Here is a 17,141-nt window from a genome sequence, read left to right as displayed (position 1 = left end):
TATCACAAATTATTTATTTCATAATGTTGGAGCCACTTTGTTTAAAAATGGATTTCCTGTAAGTTTTCAAACTAGTACATCCCTGTTTTAATAACAAAAAAAAATATATGAAAAGCCTTTCACAATGATTCATATTGATCATACTTTTTATCCATGTATATACTTTCTAGATTAATCCTCTCTCAATGTTTTTGTTGTTTCATGTTGTAAATGTTTTTTTTTATAAAGTTCATGATATTATATTTATTTCTTTTGAGGGGGCTTCTTGGATCGCTTAAAAATTCTTTGACGTTGGTTTATTCACTATCAGGGGCGGAAATCTCTCCCAAAAGGTAGGGGGACACAGGGGCGGATCCAGCCTCCGGCAATAGGGGGATTTGTTAATTTCAGCCATATTTTCCCCGATCGGGCACTCGAAGATGATTTTGGTTTGTTTATTTGAAGGGGTAGTCCTAATTAGTCACATGTTAGATTATTCTTATGAATTATTATGTAATATCATCATCCTTATTTATATGATGCGCGCGCGAAGCGCGAGCTAATTTTTTTGGAAATTTTATGTATTTTTTTCCTAAAATTTGAACTGATTCTGGGCAATGTTTGTTATCCTGAAAAAGATGTGTATGTAATAATAATTACTACGAACGCAAAGCGCGAGCAGAAATGAACTGATGGAAAAGAGACCTGTTAAAGTAGCATTTAAAAATCAAATAATGCGAGCGCGAAGCGCGGGCTGATTTTTTGAGGGGACATTTTCACCTAAAGAATGGAAATTCTAAGCACTTTTTGTAACTCAGAATCGGTATATAAGTAAACAATTAATGCGAGCGGAAAATTTCGAGATTTAGTCCCATAATATTTACTGAACGAGACACTCTTCATGTTTTGTAAATCATGAAAAGGATGAGTATTAATAATGCCAGCGCAAAGCGCGAGCAGAAATTTTTTATATACGTTTTGAACTGGTACCTGTTCAAAAGGTACCTGTTAAGGACTGCTTGCACTTAGCCATGAAGGCGTTACATATTTCAACAATAAAAAAAATGCAAGCGCGAAGCCCGAGCTGAAAAATTTTGAACTTTCTAAAGAAAGAATGGAAAATTTTAATCCGTTTTTGTAATTGTGAACAGGATAGCTATATAATTTAACGATTGATGCGAGTGCGAAGCGCGAGTAGAAAAAAACTTGAGACTTAGACCTAAATATGGGCCAATCTGTTCATGTTTTGTAAATCATCAAGAGGATGAGTAATATAGGGTCTTCCTACATTAATAATGTGAGCACAAAGCGCGAGCAGAAAAAAATGATATTGTGATCTGAAACTAGATAATGATTTAAATTAGAGAACAAGTTGAGTATCTGGATAAACATACGCGAGCGTGTTTCATATTTAGACCTAGAATCTAGGCATTCTAAATACAACTTTTATCATGAAAATCATGAAACTTTGATATTCTGATCTGAAAAAAGAGTAAATTTCAGCTTTATATTTCAAGCACTTTGTAGAAAATTGTAAGGTGGATATGGATCGCACTTAAAAAAGAGCTGATATTATTATTACTTTGAGTTTTGACATAGGACCGGGACATCATTACGGCATGTCATCGCATGAAAATGATGACTTCCTAGTCCTCTTGCTAAGCGCGAGATGAAACAAAAGGGACAATTTAATTATTAAATTAATATCTTATTAATTAATGCCCAATGAGGGCGCAAAATCTGATATTATGGCATAAAACTTGACAATTCGCTTTTGTGATTATTAATAGGATGCATCAGTTATTATATTTTTAACCATTAATGCGAGCGCGAATCATGAGCTAAAATTTTTGATAAACTGTCATGAAAAGGGGATTTTAAGTAGTTTGTTGTATAATCAATATTGAAACATTTATATAACTCGCCAATCAAAATGCGAGCGCGCAGCGCGCTAGCTGATACGTCTTGACAATCAGACCTAAAAAGGGATATTTTGAAAAGTTTATGGAATACACGAAAATAATAGGTACCTGATAAAACAAAATTTGCGAGCGCGCAGCGCAAACAGCAAATATTAACATTCAGACCATAAAACTGACATTTTTACAGAGCACTTTGTAAATTACACAAAATAATGAGATTTCGATTTCCGAGGTGAATATGTTTTGTATATTGACTTCCAAACTTGATATTCAAACCTTATATTGAACAAGATACGTAAAACACTTAACAGGCAATGCGAGCGCGAAGCGCGAACGAAAATTTTATATAGTTGCATGAAAGATCTTTTATTTTCCAAGTCTTCTCCCTCATCTTATTTTATGCACTCGTCGTCCTTCTCTTCTTTTCTCCTCTCTTTTCCCTCCTTTTCCCCTTCTTTCTTTCCTTTTTTTTCTTTTTTTGCTCCGCCAAGAGGGGGGGGGGGGGCCTCGGCCCCCTTGATTCGCCTATGGTAACAAGGGGCGGGAAAATTTGACAAGCAAAAAAAAGGTTATCATCGCCAAAGTAAGGTCATCTCGTCCAAAAATACATGTTTTATTTCGATTTAGGATGATGTATTTCTTACCATCATAAAAGACCTAAAATAGTAGGGGGACATTTGATATTGTGTCCCCCCCCCTACTATTTTGAGTAGGGGGGACTCGTCCCCCCTGTCCCCCTGGGATTTCCGCCCATATCACTACAATGGAAATGCCCTAGATATCGTGGGCAGCATGTACGTGGAAGACTCTTGGCCTACTGGTCTGACCAACCAGCTAGTCCCCCGCCCCTAGTCCTAATAATAAGCCAGTTCACGGTTAGCTCATGATCAACTTTTCTCAAATGATCTTTGTGATTTTTCATTAGAATAAGCACTATCATTTTCAAATGTAGATGTTGCGTAAGCTTAACCGGTAGAGTATTCAAATTCTAGAACAATAGGCATTGTATAGACCTGTGACTAGAATAGTACGTCAGGGATAATCTGTTTTGTCTGCCTTTGGCACATTTGACTATTGTTTAGGCTACTGTCAAATACCAGTGATTATGAAGGCTCTATTTATTACTCTTCAGCTTGGATGTAATAAAAAGATATTTTGAAAAGAATACGTGAATAATCATCAAATCACAAATGCCTGTCAGTGAATTTGAAAGCCACCTTCATGGTTTATCTCAAATGACCTTTTTCTGCTAGTGCGCAGTTTACAACCGTTAACAGGCTTATTGTTTCTCATTTTGTGTGAGTGAGCGTAGCGACCGAGCGAAATGAAAAAATAAATCACTTATTCAAAATGCTTGAGAATATTTTTCATAACCATTTCATCTATAACACCCGTCAGACCCCGATTGGTGTTAGAGATGTAGATGAGGGCATGTGATTTCACTCCACGATGACTTGGGGGAGCTTGCGTTAGATACTCCTTCCAGGCGTTTCATTCATTTACTAGTATACGGGTGTGTTCTAAGTGAACGAGCGAATTATTCCTACTTTCAAGAGCGATATTTTCTAATTTTAGAGACCTTTGAAAGTAAAGGTATAGCGAAAAAGCGAAAATAAAAATCAAATTTGAATGGTAAAAGCTTTAACTTTATAGCACTTGAAGATAATGAATAGAATGCTGTCCTAAGATACATACATGTATCATGGAGCTATGCATGTATAATTATGTTTTTTCAGGTTTGAACGCGGACCGCGCGTGCACTCGTTAAGGGTATAAAAAACACCGATTTTCAAAAAAGGTGGCTTTGAAAGAATGGTCAATGGTCAACATCGGGGTCAAACGTACTTAGGGTATTTTTTTTCAAAGCTTTTTTTAAGAATAGCAAAACGTGTTTAGGGTATGTTTTTCCCCCAAGCTTTTTCCCCGTGGTCATATTCTGGCGACAACTTGTTTAGAGGCCAAAATGTGTTAATAAAGCCCGCGAAAAACTTGTTTAGGTGGTTATTTTGCACACATAGAAAAAAATCGTTTAGGGGATATTCACGCATGTGTACAGAAATACATTTGACTGCCCCCCCCCCCCCCTGGGTTGCGGGATAATGCACTTTTGAGGAAATGGCGCGAAAGATTACAATACATCAACAATCTCGGGAAATCCCCTGTGAGAATTTCATAAAGCTGTTTCAGAACGACTGGTGATCCTTTCTTGTGGTAAATAAAAGAAAAAAAAAAAAAAAAAAAAAAAAAGAAAAAAACCTCACTTAAGTGCTTGAGATTGTTCATAATTGCATCTATGTCACCCGGGGGGGGGGGGGCACTCAGTATATAATGCATAGTGGGTATTGCCGCGGAGGGGACCCCCATTTTTACACCAAAACTTTTCCGTTCCAAGGCATAGCATTTTTGTCTTATTGAGAAAAGAAACCAAAGAAAGCCGCTCCAAGGCATAGCATTTTGTTCTTATCGAGAAAAAGGAAGAAAGAGATCCGCTCCAAAGGTTCGCGTATTTTTCGTTACGCCGTTCCGGTCGCATTGATTTGCTGCAATTTTGGTGAAAAGCGGCCGCCGAGCGCTGTCTAACCATCGTCTCCGCTCGAGCGCACCCGGCGGAGGCTGAGCTGGCTGCATCGTGCACGCATGCCCGTTCCATAGGGGTCCATACGCACGTACTCACACGCTGGCGATCCGTTCCAAGGACCCCCGTTTTCACAAAATTGTAGTTCCGAAGTAGTTCATATGTAGATCATTGTCTTTTTTACTGTGCAGGGCCCCTTGGTAGAGCAGTTTTGTAAATGAAAGGGCTAGCTGAAATAAAACGGAAATAAATAATAATAATAAAAAATAATGTCCTCACCAACCCCCTCCTCCATCTCAATCTCTGTTCCTTTCTCTCTAATGTAACCCCCTTACTCTTTCAACCTCCCTCTCGCAATCTCTCCCCTTCTATTCCAACTCGCCATTTCTCTCCATTCAACCTCGCTCCCTGCTCAAATTTGTCGATCTAAATATTCGCATAGCTGAAGTTTTCCTCAACTGTCAAGAAAACCACGGGTCTCAAATGTAATTTTTTCACTCTGAATATTATTTTCCATTGCTATATCGATTTGCAGAATCACGTTAGGTTTATTTCTTAATAAAAATGTTCTTGTCCTAATCTAAACCTAAACAATCTAGATAATACTTACATGCAGTTTAAGTCGTGTGATCTTCCAGGTTTGAACCCCTTCATTCACTTGCTTTTACCAGACGTAGTTGATTAATTTGTCAACCAATAGGGTCAAAGTGTTTTCTATTTTGTCTTTTGAAAACTCACAATATTTTTCTATAGGCCTATTTTCTTTTTGTTGTATTGTATTGTTCTGTTTTTGTTTTCTTTGCTTATACACATGTAACAGGGCCCCAGCCTGGGAGAACAGTCTGCAGGATATTCCCTGTATAAACAGAGGACTTGATAATTAGAATAATGATAATAATAATGACAATAATAATAATATTATTATTAATTGAATCAAAAGTTCAAAACATCAAAGTGGAGAAGGTTAGTAATAGCAAAATACTGCATAAGATACACCGTTCCTATATTTACACAACAGGCCAAAACTGTTATCCTTGCTAAATATACAATGTATTCAAAATATGCATTTATGTAAACACTATATTAGATGAAGCACGCATCACGAAGTAATTAATGATATTCAGGGCAGCAGATGTAAACAACTTAAAAAATATAGATTGAAAACACTAAGTAAGAGCAACATCATGGACAAAAAAAAACAATTGAAGAAGATCAAGTTTTGAGAATGCTGTAAACGCCCAAAGTATGGCGCTTTGTAATGAAGAGTAGTTTAAAAATTCCCTAGCATAAATAACTATAGTTATATATTTATATTATAGTTTTATAAGATAATGTTTGCGATGCAATTGTTTCACTGAGTGTTGCCAAGTAATTGCCAAGCAATGACCCGTTTTGCATCGCTGAAATAAGTTCACCCTGAAGAAAAGTCTGGTGCAAAACACACAGACACAAACAAAAGATTGGTGAAAAGAGGACAGGGATGTTATCTAAAATGCAATTATTTCAATTTTTCAAGGATTCATGATGATTACTCTTGTTTTCGGGAGTAAAATGATTTGCCTGATATACGGAAGGCACAATCAAAACTATTTGATTTTTAACATCACATTTAATTGATATATTATTTTTCTGCTATTTTCATGACATTTTTTGTCAGTTTAGCGTTTCAATGAATCTTTTAGGGTTTATTTTTCATCTCCGTCAATTTCGTTGGTATTTAAAATCCGTAAAAGTTACAGTAAGTGCATTTCAAGAGACAAAGTTAATGAAAGGTCTTTTCTTGGAGAATAGATTTTCAAAATTGAGGCCGAATTGACAGAAACTCCTTTAACACTTGAAACAAAGTTTCAATCTGCTTGTTAATTCAATGCTAGAACTTCATTGAAATCGAATGAAGAGAAACAGAGATGGTGCGAGAGAGGCTGGGTAGGGGGAGAGAGATTGTTTGCTAGAAGGGGGGGGCAAAGAACTTGGCAATTATAGTCAAAGGAACAGAGATTCAGATGGAGGGGGGGGGGGTGGTGAGGGCAATACTCAAGTCCATTCATTCATGTTTCATAAAGAAACAGAGATGGTGCGAGAGAGGCTGGGTATGGGGAGAGAGATTGTATGCTAGAGGGGGGGGGGGCAAAGAACTTGGCCATCATAGAGAAAGAAACAGATTTAGATGGAGGGGTTGACGAGGACATTACGGCGAGTCAGTTCATTCTTGATTCATAATGAAACAGAGAGCGTGCATAGAGAGAGAGAGAGGAAGGGAGATTGCAAGAGAGAGGCGAAGAGAGAAATCGAAACTTGAGAAAGAGTCATTCGTTCATGTACAAATTGATGAAACTTTAGAACGATCGCTAAGTCCAAGCAACTGCGCGCTTCAGTTTTTTAGCTCAACTTATGAATAATTCATGCGCCATAGCGTTCCCATGTACGGAAAACATATTCGCGGACGGTACGCGCGTTTCCGTTTTACACCCTGGCGAAGGCAATCTCCGCAAAAAATAGCTACAAAGCGACTAGTGAAGAGTCTAAACACGTCGTTGGTTGCTCGCCACAGCACTGCATACATTGGAGAGATCAGTGCATACATGATCTACTAAGCCACTGAACTCCAGCACAGTTTATTGGCAACACGGCCACATCACTTCATGTTCAGAGAGAGCAGTCATGAATTAAATTCGAACATGCTTTTGCAATGGCGTTCGTATACACAGGGAGGTGGAAACCTACAAATTGTACAATTCAGGCAATATAGCCAAAATTAATTTAGTGAGCAGTAATTATAATGATGAAACAAGAATAACAGTACAAAACGATTGAGAATCTATTATTCTATAGCATGTATGTAGAACATGAAGTCCCATTTGTTTCCACTTATAATATTTGTTCCATAATGATTCAAAACGATGAATTAAAATACAGTGCGTATCAAAAAAAAGTTTACACTTAGAAAAAATCCTGTAAAATTATATATTTGTAATATTCTGAACATTTTTCCACATTTTAATATTGGTACAGATCCATTTAAGCAAATGACGATATAACTGTCGAAAAATATTTCCACTTGAGTGAGCACCACTCACTTTTGAAAAGTTAGTGCAAAATGATTTGCGCAGAACTTTGAAATAGTTATACGAATAAAGGTAGACCTTAGTCATGAAGAAAAAGTGGAATTTAGCTCGTCTGATATAAACTTTTGTTCAGATTCAGTTGTGTCCTCAGATCTAGCTGGGACAAAAGGGTAAAGTTTGTGCTTACTAAGTGTTGAAATTTCAATTTGGGTAGCAAAATTATTACTAAATGCTTGAATGTATCCGTTTTATTTCAATTGACTAAAAGAGCAAAGGAATAGTATGGGACATGTTGTGCAGGATAAGTTTGATTTCGCCCTTTCCCCTTGACATGCACAGCCTGAAAACAAGCATTTCTGCGCAAACAGATTTCTGCGAGCTTTACAAAAATGGACAGTGCTCACTCAAGTGTAACATTCTGTCAAAACTTTTAATTTCATTGGATAGATGAGACCCAAACCCAAGATCATATGTGAAAAAATTACCCACATGCTGTATATTTTTTAATTCCCAGGGTTTTTTCAAAGTGTAAACTTTTTTTATACGCACTGTATACTACTCCTACTACCACCGATACTAATAATGCTACTCCTAACTAGTATATTTTAATTCATCGTTTAGAATCATTATGATACAATTGAAACAACTGGACTTCTACATGCTGTATAGATTTTCCTTCGTTTTGTACTATTGTTATTATTCTTGACTTATCATTATTATTACCCGCATGCGGTTCCGGTGGTGTGGGGAGACACGTGCGACGTGTAAAGACTCTTCACTAGTCGTTTTGTAGCTATTTTTGCCGATATTGCCTTCGCCAGGGTGTAAAACGGAAACGCGCGGACGGCGCAGATATCAGAGCGAGCGTGTCCTACATAATATACGAGTGAATAAGGTAAGACCTTTTCCCGGTGTGAAGTGTATGCGAGCTAGTGAGTGTGTGTATGACCGTTGGTGTTCCGGCCCTGCACTGAAACTCCAATTTCATATATCTCGGAAATAAAAGTGTGATTTTTTTGTATACATATAATCAAGGTAAGCAATTACAGTTTTCTTCCTTTTCTCCCTTTAATATTTGAAATCACTAATTGTAAAATTATTTCCTTGCACAAGTTATATTGCTGATTTGTATTTTTATTATCAAATAGATTTGAACTCGGGCAGTCAGTATCTTGAAGCGACTGAACATTTTAGATTAAAAAAAAACTAATTATGATACCTTAAGATGGCATATTAACATATTTGTTGTAGTTTAAGAATAATGACCATTCCGATTTACATGTATATAGCTCTGTGGGTGTGATGACTATTTTGATCACTGTGAACTATTGGCGACATCGACTGCTGCGCGCTGATTCGCTAGAGAGGCGTGAAGCCCGCGAAAATGAGGATTGACCGCCAAAACAACGGGTTTCACAGACCTAAAAACAAGGAGGCGAAATATTTTCAATCGATTTGAAATGGTTCTCCATCTAACAATGAATCTGATAAACTGGGGATTCCGAAACTATTTGACGAGGAAAAAGAAATTCTAGAAACCCCTTATCAAAGAAATGAATATTTGATGTTAGTTGGACCTATAACCTACGAAGATGAAGTTTTTTAATGGACTTCCGATTGAATTCTGTGGGCCTATTATTTTATGGCCTGATTAATGATTATATTAATGGATTTTTATAATTATTCCCCGCAAAGTAGTTTGTTTCCTGTGTCTCATAACTCCCTTTTCGAAGAAAGGCTTAGTTTCTTAAGGATACTGTATATACTTTATTGACTGTGGATTAGGCCTATAAGCTTCTCATATTGCTTCGCAAAACATTTGGGGAAAATATATTGGTCGTATTTACTCTGATCAATCTGGCTTAAAAAAAACCCCAGAAATATTTGTATTTATGTAAGATTCAATGTTGATAATGAATATACTCAGAATGACATTCCATCTCAGTGTTGTAATGTGACTTTATAATTATGATTTCTTAATGCAAACATAACCTACTTTCTGTGTAACAAATCATAGATCAAGCTATTGCTGATGCTACTAGACCGACTACCTCTAGGCGCGGATCTGAGGGGGGGGGGGGCACGTGCCTCCCTTTTGAAAAGCAAAATAAAAAAAATTGTAATGTAAAAATGCCATGAAAACAGAGGTGTGCCCCGTCTTTGGAACTTGAAGCCCTTTTTTTTCTTGTCATTTTTTTCTGCAATCTTCATAAGTTTTGGTTGAAAACCTTTTTTTCTTTTTTCTTTTTTTGCTTGTCAATAATTTTTAAGGTCCGAAATTTCCTTTATTTTTGGTTGAACACCTTTTTTTCTTCTTTTTTTTTGCTTGTCAATTATTTTTCAGGTCCGAAATATCCTTTATTTTTGGTTGAAGACCTTTTTTTTCTTGTCAATTTTCTGCGCGGACGAAATATCCTCCGAAACATGTGCCCCCCCGCCATTGGAAAATCCTGGATGCGCCCCTGACTACCTCTACTAGTTTCAAGTTTAGTTTATTTCATTTCTCAATGCGCAGTTCAACGTTGAGAGAACATATCGAGCATGAGCATGCTCAGTTCTCCCCAAAAAAAGTATATCGAAAAATATGAGCTGGAAGAAAACTATACAGAGCTAGTTGCAGCGATGTTTTTTCATATTGAAATCAAACTTTGTCATATGATTACGAATTGACCGATCGTTAATCTAGAATATTCATTAATATTCATAAGAGGAATGTGATATGAAATATAACAATCAACTGATAGAGCGTCCGCGGGGTGCTCTAGGCGCCGCTGTCAGGATTAATATATGGTAATCAATTAGCATGCAGGCACAGACCTGATTGAAATTTTGATCGACAAGTGGGTCTCCACGCAAAGACTAGCACATACAAAACTTGCTTTTTCAGTATCGTGATCTATGAGAAGGCCTTTTGAACACAAGGCATTATAGGTAATAATGGCCATGGTGAAAATTGTAGAAGTGAAAATGACATGTTACATCGAAATTGAAAAGACTTAGCCTATCTAGTCAATAACAGCATGAAAATGATATGATACTTCTCACATAATGACCTTATAATATCATTTTGTAATTTTTGTACGTACTCTTGTCGTTGTTAATGACAGTAATTTGTGTTGTCTTTTTATCATTATAGGTTAAAACTTCATCATTTTATATGATAAAAACTGAAAACTAGTACTACTACTTCTATTTTTATCACCACCACCACTACTTATACTTCTAGTACCATTTCTACTACTTCTACTACTGCTACTATTTCTACTACTTCTACTACTACTATTTCTACTACCTTTACTACTATTACTACTTCTTCTTCTCCTTCCTCTTCTTCTTCTACTATACTACTACTATACATAAACCATATCAATAAACATGTAAAAATATTGTAAACTGCATCTGTATGCAAACGACACAGTTATTTATTTTTCTGGAAAAAATATCAGTGACATAGAATACTACATAGATATTGATCTACATAACATATATGATTAGCTGTGCCACAACAAACTAAGCCTTAATGTTGATAAGACGAATTCTATGCTTTTTGGAACTAATATTATGTTATTATGAACACAGGACCCTCTGTTTCAAAGTCCGAAGACTAATCCACTGGGCCACAACGCTCCACATAATTTATCTTATATCTTGTTTGTATTTTGCATGTTTTTATGAATGGAAAATAAATATAATACAATGATATTACTACTAACTACTACCACAACCACTACTGGGCGATTTCATGCTAGTAAAAATCAGCAATTTCCGCGACATTTTCCAACCTACAGTCCAAACAAACGAGGAACTTCAATATGTTTTGTGGTAATACTGGGTCCTATGAACAAATGGCAACCAACAAAAATACGTTATCCTTTTTGGGTGAATTACAGGTGAAAATGTTGCGTGTACGGGACATTTCTGAATCCCGTACGACACACGACATTTTTACCTTTAATTCACCTATAATCAAACAATTTTTTTGATAATAAGTTTTTCACATGAATACCCACTTTAACTTTATTATTGACAAAATTATTGACAAAGTCAGTGAGCATGCGCAATTCAACGTTGAGAGAACACATCGAGCATGCGCATTTCTCACCATTAAAGTATATCGAAAAATATAAGGAGCTGGAAGAAAACTAAATGGAGCTATGCGGGGCGAGGTTTTTCATATTTGAATTATGAATTGACCAATCGTTTATCTAGAATATTCATGAATATTCATGAGAGGAATGTGATATGAAATATAACAAGCAACTGATAGAGCGCACGCATCGCGTTCGCGGAGTGCTCTAGGAGCTGCTGTCAGGGTATTATGCTAATCAATTAGCATGCAGGCACAGACCCTGATTGAAACTGATCAACAATTGGGTCTCCACGAAAAGACTAGCACATACAAAACTTGTTTTTTTTTCAATTTAGTGAGAAGGCTTTTGAATACAAGGTATTATTACTTTTCTTTCAGACATCTAACTCCATTCATGTTTTTGCACCGCAGACTAGTATGACATGGCTTGTTTGCATGAAAATCATTCGAATATTCTGAAATTGGGAAATCCCAAGAGGATATCAATACTGATTTTAACATCATGTTTGTCAGTTTATAATGTTTTTTCTTTATTCCAATGTCATCGCTCCTGAGCCATGAAAAATTATTTCAAAGTTGGTTCCACTTAGTTGATTTTACTCTTTACATGAATACTGAATAGATACCATAGAATATCATACCGTTTCCAGCGTTGAAGTCTTTATTGATGATGTTTTCAATCATAACTTGGAACTATAACGAACTTGGGCGGAGCTTTTTGCAACATCCATATTTAAAAAGAAAATAATATGTTTTTTATGTCATATTTGGGCGAAGCATGTGCATCTCCCCCAAAAAAGAAATGTCATATTACATATTTTTAACACATTACGGCACATTTTGGTAAATTATTACTGTACGTTTTGGTAAGTTGCCAAACTTTGCCGTATCAGCTTTGCTATATGGTGGGCTAAATGTTTTTTTTTCCATCATTTTACGTAAGGAAACGTTTTTAAGTGTTCCTTTTACCCTACTTGCAGAAGTAATAATGGCAGAGATAATGGGAGAAGAAATAATGGCCAAGGTGAAAATCGCAGAAGTGAAAATGACATGTTACATCGAAATTGAAAAGACTTAACCTATCTTGTCAATAACAGCATGAAAATGATAAACTTCTCACATAATGACCGTATAATATTATTTTGTAACTGTTGTACGTACTCTTGTCGTTGAAATGGACAATTACATTATAATGACAGTAATTTGTGTTGTCTTGTTATCATTATAGGTTAAAACTTTATCATTTTATATGATAAAAACTGAAAAGTAGTACTTAACTTCTACTTTTATCAACACCACCACTACTTATACTATTTCTACTACTACATATACTACTACTTCAACTACTACTACATGTACTATTACTACTACTACTACTACATGTACTATTACTACTACTACTACTACTCCATGTAATATTCCTACTACTACATGTACTACTACTACTACATGTACTATTACTACTACTACTACGTGTACTATTACTACTACTACTACTACTACTACTACTACTACTACATGTAATATTAACACTACTACATGTACTAATACAACAACTACTACTACTTCATGTACTACTGCTACTACTACTACTACATGTACTACTACTACTACATGTACTATTACTACTACTACTATTACTACTACTACTACATATACTACTACTACTGCTGCCGCTGGCTGCTGCTACTATACTAATACTACTACTACTACTACTGTATTACTATGACTAACTACTACCACAACCATTACAACAACTACTACTACATCTACTACTACTTCTACTACTACTGCTGCTGCTGCTGCTGTTGCTGCTACTACTACTGCTACTGTTGCTGCTGCTACTACTGCTACTATATTACTACTACTTTCTACTACCACAACCATTACTGGGCGTTTCATGCTAGAAAATTAGCCATCAAGTTCCGCAACCTTTTCGAACCTACTTTCCAATTTATTTTTCTGGAAAAAATATCAGTGACATAGAATACTACATAGATATTGATCTACATAACATATATGATTAGCTGTGCCACAACAAACTAAGCCTTAATGTTGATAAGACGAATTCTATGCTTTTTGGAACTAATATTATGTTATTATGAACACAGGACCCTCTGTTTCAAAGTCCGAAGACTAATCCACTGGGCCACAACGCTCCACATAATTTATCTTATCTTGTTTGTATTTTGCATGTTTTTATGAATGGAAAATAAATATAATACAATGATATTACTACTAACTACTACCACAACCACTACTGGGCGATTTCATGCTAGTAAAAATCAGCAATTTCCGCGACATTTTCCAACCTACAGTCCAAACAAACGAGGAACTTCAATATGTTTTGTGGTAATACTGGGTCCTATAAACAAATGGCAACCAACAAAAATACGTTATCCTTTTTGGGTGAATTAGAGGTGAAAATGTTGCGTGTACGGGACATTTCTGAATCCCGTACGACACACGACATTTTTACCTTTAATTCACCTATAATCAAACAATTTTTTTGATAATAAGTTTTTCACATGAATACCCACTTTAACTTTATTATTGACAAAATTATTGACAAAGTCAGTGAGCATGCGCAATTCAACGTTGAGAGAACACATCGAGCATGCGCATTTCTCACCATTAAAGTATATCGAAAAATATAAGGAGCTGGAAGAAAACTAAATGGAGCTATGCGGGGCGAGGTTTTTCATATTTGAATTATGAATTGACCAATCGTTTATCTAGAATATTCATGAATATTCATGAGAGGAATGTGATATGAAATATAACAAGCAACTGATAGAGCGCACGCATCGCGTTCGCAGAGTGCTCTAGGAGCTGCTGTCAGGGTATTATGCTAATCAATTAGCATGCAGGCACAGACCCTGATTGAAACTTTGATCAACAATTTGGTCTCCACGAAAAGACTAGCACATACAAAACTTGTTTTTTTTTCAATTTAGTGAGAAGGCCTTTTGAATACAAGGTATTATTACTTTTCTTTCAGACATCTAACTCCATTCATGTTTTTGCACCGCAGACTAGTATGACATGGCTTGTTTGCATGAAAATCATTCGAATATTCTGAAATTGGGAAATCCCAAGAGGATATCAATACTGATTTTAACATCATGTTTGTCAGTTTATAATGTTTTTTCTTTATTCCAATGTCATCGCTCCTGAGCCATGAAAAATTATTTCAAAGTTGGTTCCACTTAGTTGATTTTACTCTTTACATGAATACTGAATAGATACCATAGAATATTATACCGTTTCCCAGCGTTGAAGTCTTTATTGATGATGTTTTCAATCATAACTTGGAACTATAACGAACTTGGGCGGAGCTTTTTGCAACATCCATATTTAAAAAGAAAATAATATGTTTTTTATGTCATATTTGGGCGAAGCATGTGCATCTCCCCCCAAAAAAGAAATGTCATATCACATATTTTTAACACATTACGGCACATTTTGGTAAATTATTACACGTTTTGGTAAGTTGCCAAACTTTGCCGTATCAGCTTTGCTATATGGTGGGCTAAATGTTTTTTTTCCATCATTTTACGTAAGGAAACGTTTTTAAGTGTTCCTTTTACCCTACTTGCAGAAGTAATAATGGCAGAGATAATGGGAGAAGAAATAATGGCCAAGGTGAAAATCGCAGAAGTGAAAATGACATGTTACATCGAAATTGAAAAGACTTAACCTATCTTGTCAATAACAGCATGAAAATGATAAACTTCTCACATAATGACCGTATAATATTATTTTGTAACTGTTGTACGTACTCTTGTCGTTGAAATGGACAATTACATTATAATGACAGTAATTTGTGTTGTCTTGTTATCATTATAGGTTAAAACTTTATCATTTTATATGATAAAAACTGAAAAGTAGTACTTTACTTCTACTTTTATCAACACCACCACTACTTATACTATTTCTACTACTACATATACTACTACTTCAACTACTACTACATGTACTATTACTACTACTACTACTACTACATGTACTATTACTACTACTACTACTACTACTCCATGTAATATTCCTACTACGTGTACTATTACTACTACTACTACTACTACTACATGTAATATTAACACTACTACATGTACTAATACAACAACTACTACTACTTCATGTACTACTGCTACTACTACTACTACATGTACTACTACTACTACATGTACTATTACTACTACTACTATTACTACTACTACTACATATACTACTACTACTGCTGCCGCTGGCTGCTGCTACTATACTAATACTACTACTACTACTACTGTATTACTATGACTAACTACTACCACAACCATTACAACAACTACTACTACATCTACTACTACTTCTACTACTACTGCTGCTGCTGCTGCTGTTGCTGCTACTACTACTGCTACTGTTGCTGCTGCTACTACTGCTACTATATTACTACTACTATCTACTACCACAACCATTACTGGGCGTTTCATGCTAGAAAATTAGCCATCAAGTTCCGCAACCTTTTCGAACCTACTTTCCAATTTATTTTTCTGGAAAAAATATCAGTGACATAGAATACTACATAGATATTGATCTACATAACATATATGATTAGCTGTGCCACAACAAACTAAGCCTTAATGTTGATAAGACGAATTCTATGCTTTTTGGAACTAATATTATGTTATTATGAACACAGGACCCTCTGTTTCAAAGTCCGAAGACTAATCCACTGGGCCACAACGCTCCACATAATTTATCTTATATCTTGTTTGTATTTTGCATGTTTTTATGAATGGAAAATAAATATAATACAATGATATTACTACTAACTACTACCACAACCACTACTGGGCGATTTCATGCTAGTAAAAATCAGCAATTTCCGCGACATTTTCCAACCTACAGTCCAAACAAACGAGGAACTTCAATATGTTTTGTGGTAATACTGGGTCCTATAAACAAATGGCAACCAACAAAAATACGTTATCCTTTTTGGGTGAATTACAGGTGAAAATGTTGCGTGTACGGGACATTTCTGAATCCCGTACGACACACGACATTTTTACCTTTAATTCACCTATAATCAAACAATTTTTTTGATAATAAGTTTTTCACATGAATACCCACTTTAACTTTATTATTGACAAAATTATTGACAAAGTCAGTGAGCATGCGCAATTCAACGTTGAGAGAACACATCGAGCATGCGCATTTCTCACCATTAAAGTATATCGAAAAATATAAGGAGCTGGAAGAAAACTAAATGAAGCTATGCGGGGCGAGGTTTTTCATATTTGAATTATGAATTGACCAATCGTTTATCTAGAATATTCATGAATATTCATGAGAGGAATGTGATATGAAATATAACAAGCAACTGATAGAGCGCACGCATCGCGTTCGCAGAGTGCTCTAGGAGCTGCTGTCAGGGTATTATGCTAATCAATTAGCATGCAGGCACAGACCTGATTGAAACTTTGATCAACAATTGGGTCTCCACGAAAAGACTAGCACATACAAAACTT

Source organism: Lytechinus variegatus, chromosome 19 (assembly GCF_018143015.1).
Source record: "Lytechinus variegatus isolate NC3 chromosome 19, Lvar_3.0, whole genome shotgun sequence".
Lineage (NCBI taxonomy): Eukaryota > Metazoa > Echinodermata > Echinoidea > Temnopleuroida > Toxopneustidae > Lytechinus > Lytechinus variegatus.
The sequence above is the reverse complement of the archived record's forward strand: the minus strand, read 5'-3'. Positions refer to the sequence as shown.